The sequence below is a fragment of the Carassius carassius genome, chromosome 35 (genome assembly GCF_963082965.1).
Source record: "Carassius carassius chromosome 35, fCarCar2.1, whole genome shotgun sequence".
NCBI classification, from domain to species: Eukaryota; Metazoa; Chordata; class Actinopteri; order Cypriniformes; family Cyprinidae; genus Carassius; species Carassius carassius.
In genome coordinates this window covers 18,329,452-18,337,277 of record NC_081789.1, presented here as the reverse complement: position 1 = coordinate 18,337,277, position 7,826 = coordinate 18,329,452, and the positions used below count along the sequence as shown (strand labels likewise).

At 38.2% G+C, this 7,826-nt stretch overlaps 1 protein-coding gene across 3 annotated transcripts in view; it reads left to right on the top strand.

Moving 5' to 3' along the window:
• Positions 1–1,334: 1,334 nt before the first annotated feature.
• zfhx4 (zinc finger homeobox 4) overlaps positions 1,335–7,826 on the top strand; it is a 75,919-nt gene continuing 69,427 nt past the window's right edge. For 2 of the 3 annotated variants that reach the window (XM_059524719.1, XM_059524717.1), the window contains exon 1: positions 4,789–5,076. The gene's annotated coding sequence lies outside the window, so the exon portion shown is untranslated. Of the gene's footprint in view, positions 1,456–4,788; positions 5,077–7,826 lie in introns of those variants that run through there. The other variant, XM_059524718.1, reaches the window with a different exon arrangement.

Sequence of the window (7,826 nt, the reverse complement as noted above, 5' to 3'; positions counted from 1 at the left end):
TGATTATAACATTCATTAATAATTATAATTATTATTATTATTAAAATGATCAATTATTTACATAAACAAATCAGCAATGACGTTTTCATTTATTATTATTTCTTTGTTTTACACCGAAAATGATACTTGCAAAGATAAAACTCATATTCAAATGATATAACGTAATTAATAAGCAAAGCAGACAGCTATACATTCAGGGGCTCAGGAGAATCTCCTGCTTTAGGATAGATGGCCGGAGACGCAACTCCTGCCCGTTTGTCTATTAAAGAGGGATCAACAATGAAAACCTCCGCACCACGAGGAGCAAAGGGCCAAGTGGGAGGGGGCAGTGGGGGTGAATGGACTCAAAGAGAGGACCAAGTGTGTCTCTGAGAGTGTAGTTTAGTGTACATTTCCCGATGAGATCGACCAGCCAACTGAAGTCACTTTTCAACCAACCATTTCCCCCTCTCAAACGTCTGGCTAAATAGTCCACAGTCATTCTCATTGATTTTCTTTATCAAATAAACAGAATGGCACCGTGTGCCTGGCCGCCTCCCTCATCCGTGATCCCGGGACCCAGCAGCTGGGAGCACGTGTGATTTTACCACATCTAAACAGAAACATTATAGAATAATCATATTGACGGCTGTCAATTAAACTCTGTAGTTTCAGCGCGGTGCATCATTTAGCATGCCAATGAATTATTTTATACCTTTATTTCATAGTGAAATAGGTAGGCGAAAATATTCAGATTTATATTACATAGCCTATCTTTAACATTAAACCTTATTTTTAATTTTTGATACACATTGCATGTTGTTGTTAGCAAATGTTATTGTTTTGTATTTTTCTAATAAAATGAATCGCTTATTTATGTTCTCACTGCTCTTTGCCACTTCGTTTTGTTTCTCATGAAAGGTGAAAGTCGTGCTGATACCGTTCTCATGTCGTATATGGATTTTCGTTTATATAATCGATCGAAATGTCCCAATACATTGATCGAAAGTCCAGTGTTTTGCAAACAAGCATTTGTGAAACTCGATTTTACGTTGCCAGTGATTTTGCCACGACGTCGTTTACAGATTGTTCACGCAATCTTGTATTTGTTTGTGTTATACATAAAAGCAAATTAATAGCTTATTAAATATATAGCTATACGAACGCGCAAAAGCATTGTGCGAAGAAGCACTTTCTTAGCCTACTCTGTTTGAAAATCACGAGAGTGTTCTAATTTTTCAAATCATTCAGAATGACATGTCATTGCGGTATATGAAATTAAAGTTAGATAAGTCCGCATTGAGGGAGGCTGCACCCAATCCCCAACTTATTTCCCATTTTGTGTTCCAGCATCACCGCGCTCCGCTCTTTTCAATGACAATGTGCCAAATCTAGGCATTTTCTAAAGAGTTTCCATATGCTATAAGCGGAGCATCAGAGAGACACAGGACACCGGGATGCCCTTTTATACCAAAGGTACACGCGATTTATTTTCTTTTTAGCTGCCGTTTATAAACAAAAGATGGGAATATATAACGCAAAAAATATGTTTTAAACCGTTTGCGCCGTGAAATATGTCGCTTTAGTGGAACTGTCATTTTTAAAAGACAAAAGCGAGCTGGTCGTAGCCTATAGCCTACAGATGACGGAGATTTTTTCTTGTTTTTTGTGGTGGATGTTAGCTTTTTCTTGTTTTTAAGAGAGAACTGTGAGATTTCAGTGTGGGACATGTTTTGAACGGTATGACTTTTAGGGGAAATTACATCGGTATCTTTTGACTTTGAAATAAATAATACTGTGGCGTAGTTTTATGGCTATTTTGTTGTTGTTTACTCTCAGTGTAATCAATTTTGTGAACACTTGCCTGGCCGACTTTACTAAATAGTGCCATGAAAAGCGATTTTATAGCTAATCAGTTCTGTTTTAAATAGCCTACATTTAGATGTTTTCGTTTTGATAATGCATGTTCGGCTACGTTTGTTACAGGCTATTGCACAGAGGTTTCCCCGTCTTCCACAAATATTGAAAACTTTCTTGAAGTGTGTGTGTGTGAGAGAGAGAGTTGAGAATTTATAATGGGACTTAATTCTCCGTTAGCAGAACATTTTGGAAGGTGTTTTATGCGGCTACAAAGGGTCAGTTACTGTCAAAACGTGACCTCTCAAACCCCAGAGGGCGCCAGGCGATTTGGACAAGCCTTTCATTTGTGGGGCAGGACAGTCATTCACTCATTAGGTACGAGCAAAGAACCAAAAAAGAAACCCTGAAGTCATTTTTAGACATCGTACCTTTTAGAAAGACAATTAGCATATAAGAAATCACATGTCGCGAATTGAATGATGATTGCATCTCACTTAAATCAATATTCATGCAGTTTTTGGTAGCCTACGTCTCATAGGTACTTCACAATGTCATAAAAAAGTGAGCAAAGCTTGTGATATTGTTTGTAGGCTATATCAATATAGTTGAAAATGAGGAATATACATTGAAATATGACAATAAACAAACAGGCTAATCGGCAATGATAAATGCGAGTATTGTAGGCTACACTACATACTGGCTTTTACCAAACAAAATAATAATAATAATAAATATAAAAGGAAAAATCTCCATTTCAAAAACATACTGCAACAAAATACAATCTTTAATTCATTTAAGATGAAATGATACGCAAACAAAGCGATGTTTGTCAGATAGCCTGAGAGAAAGAAGAGCAGAAAGTACGAGGGTGGCCACGATAACATTTGAAAGTGCCACAGACTAAGATGAGCACTATATCAGCCACGCAGCTTCCACTTTCTCCATTTTACAGCACAAAACAGTTCAAAAGACAGCACAGCTCTTATAACTACGCTAAATGTATCCGTCAAAGTATAGCCTACTTGCATAAGAGGTGAGACCTTTAAATCAATAGTTTTAAAGTCCTCCGCGGTGAGCAGCAGAAATACAGTCGTCAGTGGCTGGCAAATAACCTTTACTCCGCCGCATTTGCTTTGCGTTTATATGAAGGTAAAATCTGAAGCTCTCCGTGTCCTAATGCAAGCTCGTCTCGGTCTTGTTTCTGTTCTCTCGTTCATCCTGCCGAAGCACCACTTGGGTCTGGCAGGCATGAGTCCCCGAGGACTAGAAACAGTGGATCAGGGGTGAAGAAGTAACGCCTCTGTTGACCACCTCTCGCCCATCCAAAGACCCACAGTAGACATGCCAATCCAAGGGCTCGTGTTTTACTGCAAAGACAGCTCCGGTATACGCATCCTTATCGTGCGTTCCGGAAACAGAGCCTCGCTCAATTCAACACTTTCGATTTTTTCATAAAGGAGAGTCGATCTTTTGATTTTCTTCACGATTAACATGTTATCGGGTCTCATTTCAATGGCGACATTTTAGGAGATCCAAACTGGCTATAATAAATCGGAGCATTTGCATGCGTGTTTTAATATGAACTAAAAGCCTGATGAGTGAAATAGAAGGATGTAAATAAAGTTCATAAGCCAAAACCAGGCATAGGTTACTATGGGCTTTAAGTCCGAGGCACATTTACTGTCAAGTAGTGTACTTTTTGAGGTTTATTTTGAACTCTCTATAAATATTCTGTGATTTATTATTTGAATCTTATTTAACTTTACATATCAATTTTGTTTGCAAAAGAAATGAGTAGTTACACACGTGTCATTAAAAATGTGTCATACACATGTGTCATTAAATATCTCTAAAAGCTAAATGATATCCACATCTGCATGTTCTCTTACAATAGCCTACAATACACCAGGTTACCAATACAGTAACTGAAAATAATTTTAAATACATAGCATCTACAACTGATAGACGATGTGTCCATTTAATCTGCTCAGATATTGACATTTTACATGTCACGCGGATAACAGCTCATAATAATCGACACCTGTACAGTAGGCTATTTATGTTTTTCTCATGATTTCTCTTCATTTGCGTTGCATTTAACTCTTTATTTTTATTTGCTACTGTAGGACTACTATATGGGAATAGCAAAAAAAATACCATTTCACTTATGTTGTTTTCTAATATAATTTAATATATATATATATATATATATATATATATATATATATATATATATATTCCCTACAATGCAAACGGATGTTATTGGAACACTATAGTGTCCAAATATTTCTGCTTTTCGAAATATGTAGCTACATTTTCATAAACCGAAGCGTCTCGAGTGTATCATTATTTTTGTCTTTAACAAAAAAAATCGTGAAGGAAGCATTGCTAAATCTTCATGAAATTTAGGCCGAGTGCATTACAAACAAAATGTAGATATTTAATCTTTTTTTTTATAACAGCAGGCAGACTTAATATTTTAAACCGGCCATACTATAACACGTTGTCTTGAACATTTCTTAATTTATTTATTTTTATTTTGGTATTTTGGTTAATAAAATAAATAAATAAACAGCTTTGATTACAGGTATGACTCAAAAAGTACAAAAAAATCTCTTTTTGTCCCACAAAATGTTCCAGGCCGTTACAGGACGTCTTGCCCACCGAAAAAGATTTCCCCCCTATTAGATCATTTTAGGAATCTGGCTCGTACAGCCCTTCGGCTCTCCAAGTTGAAACGGCGCGTCATTTGCAATGTGGAGACTGTTGATCACCTCACTAATTACGTCTCTCTTTCTGCCTCGCGCTCTCTCTCCCTCCCTCTCGCGCTCACTCCCCCCCCTCTCTCTCTCTCTCTCTCATTCCCAGAGTGCATATCGAGAATAGACACACAAAGACATGCGCACTCAACTTAATCAGCCATTTTTTTAAACAGGGCTAAAACGATAATAATTAGCAGAATAAAGACATATCGGATTTTCATTTCCTTACCTCCTTTCCCTTACCCCTCCACAACCGAAACTGCTAGGCAGTCGTCGACACATCTTTTACACAGCCGGACCCAAAGGATCGCCTCTTACTGTAGTATTTACGTTTTTGCCAATAAAATTGGAGGATTATTGTTACTTTTTTTCTTTTTATTCTTTTTGTTACCCACTTGCGCGACCATTGGATGTGATTTTCTTCAGAAAAAGCAAATATCAAGAGAGGGATCGGAGGGAACTGCGGGGGAAGAAAGTAAGTTTTTTTCCCCTTCAACTTTTAGTGAGTAGGCTAACGTAACGTTAGTTGGTGTTAAATTTAGGTCGATTATTGATTTTATTTCGCGACTAGCTCTGCTGAATCTGCGCTAATTTGCTGTCGGATTACGGCTTTATGTGATATAATTTCTACAAATGTCAGCCTAAATATTTTCCTCTCAGTTTGTAAAACATTCGTTTTGCCGAACAGCCGCGAACTGTCAGGCGATGTTGTCCTACCGTATCTATCGTAAACCGGTTCCAGACTCTATTTTGTTTCATTTGCAAGCAAACCGCCGTAAATGTTAAGTTTCGCTCTATTTTCCACCGTTATTCGCTGATACGGAGTAAAAAGTGGACTGATTTGTACACTCGCGGCTGTTGTGTTGACTCGCCTCATCACAGCAGACGCTAAACAGCAGGGCTTCCTTAAATTTGACCAAATTGCGTATCTTACAATAATACACGTCATTACATTTTATAAAACATCTGTTTGAAAAGGTAACGTGTCGAGAACAATATCCTGTAACAGTAAGAAACGCGCAGGCTACGTTTTGACACGACGACGCAAGTCGCTTCGGACCGGTGTTTTCCGTCATGTATCTTGAGATAGACTCAAAATCTGCACAGTTCTCCTCGGATAACCAAAATACGCTTCTTTGTATATTTATGTTACCTGCAACGTGTAAAACAGTCTTTCCACGCTGCGGCTCGGATGATGGTAACGATAGGAGCGATTGAACTCTAACAGCAGCCGAGGGTCTCTTCTGCCATTTCCCGGACTCCTTCGTGTCTGTGGAAAACGGAATAAAAAGGACCGAAATCATTCCTATTTTCATCAGATAGCCCATTCCGTGTTTAAACTACTCGTCTCCTCTGTCTTGCCCGTAAGTTTCCTTCTCTTCTCCTTTCAATCCCTTTACGTTTTTCCTTAGAGAATTGTCCCCGAGTTTATAGTAAGGTCGGTAACGCAGATTCTTAAAGTTGAGAGTTTTCGTTTTTTTTTTGTGGTAAAACGTTAACATTGGCATTGAAGACCGTGACGTGTGTGAGCGCTTGGCTTTTGGGTTGATGGTGAGTGTGAGGCAGAGTCTTGGCTCCGATTGGAACGCGACAGTGACAAGGGCATCGATCGCTTCCATTGAGAGCACAGAAAAAACCCAGGCAGTGGGGAGGCAGAGCTCAGAGCCGCGGTGTGTCTGCGCTCTCTGCTCTCTCAACCAGCAGATTTTCACTGTCTGGATCTCCGTGTTTTGTACGATTTCAAGTAGTTTTTCCGCTGGCAGCATGTTTGCTTGCTTGTGTATTAAATGAGCTGCGATTGATTTTCTACGTTAGAAATTGTGGATGTGTACGCTTTTTGTATTAATACGATCCTTTGTGGAGACCTGGATTTGTTTGCAAATTGGAACTGCACGGGAATTGCATCTATTTTTTATTGGATTCGTTTTTCATTAATAGTTTTATTTTATTTTTATTTAGATTATTTTTGTTTCAGTAATAACGCGATTATTATTATTATTATTATGTACATATTTTTGTATTGTATGTAAAAGTGTTATCTCTATTTTGATATTAAATCTATATTTTCAGCTTGAATAATTTTTATTTCTGTTGAATAAAAGGCTGTGTTCCATTCAGAAATTTTGTTCTGTTATGTAAAAATCATATTTTTTAAAAAGGTTGTGTCTGAGATCTGCTGTCACTGAAAGACACGAAAGGTTTAGAAAAATTGTGGTTCAGGTTGCATTAATGTAATTAGAAATGTTCATTTAAATGGAGACGTTTTATGGCACCACAAGGCATCTGGATCTATTAAGCATGCTTTGATTTAATATCAGATGGGTTTTGCGTTTTTGTGTCCACATAATTTCATACAGTGCACAGATTGATTGGAGGTAGCACGGAATATTGTGAAGCCAACGAGAGGAGCCTTTAATAACTCTTGAGACATGTTCTGCAGTAAGATTGGCTGAGGCTTCTCCTAGGGTCGACAATGTGTCATTTCCATGAAGCCAAATTGCCCACTGCCTATATGATATTAATGTGCAAATCAATATTTCAGGGATTAAATTTCCCTTCTTCATTTTTTATGGTTTCTACCTCAATAAATCTCAAGTCTAATAGAAGAGGCTGGATGATTTAAAATCTGGCTCTGCGGAGTGGCTTGCTACAAGCCTATCACAGCGTTCTGCTGTTCAGTACTGAAACTCCTATGGCAACGTGCAGAGGTTGACTGCCACTGCTTTGTGACATTAAGACACCCAATTTGGCTAAAAGGCTGAGAGATGACTGCGTGTTCGGTTGAATGCTAATATGTGGTTATCCCGGTATTGATAGTTGTAAAAGAGAAGCTCCATTCAAACACACACACACACACACACACACACACACACACACACACACACACACACACACACACACACACACACACACTCTAATGTTTGCATACACATGCAGGTAGAGAAACACACTCATAATATATGCACACATTTGACAGCATCCATCTTAAAAAATTAAAATAAATCACAAGACCAGTGATCACTGATGGTATCAGTTTCTCCCTAAAATGCTGCAGTATACCATTTGTTTTTCCGTGAAGGCTTTGTACAGGGTTAGACAGGTAAATACGGTTTCTATTTTTGAATGTGGTGATATGAACCATTTAGAGCACCAAGAGCTTCAATTCACCGGAGCACGTCTTGTTAATTCATTGCAGTCGTGGAAATTCGTTGTTGGTCAGCAATA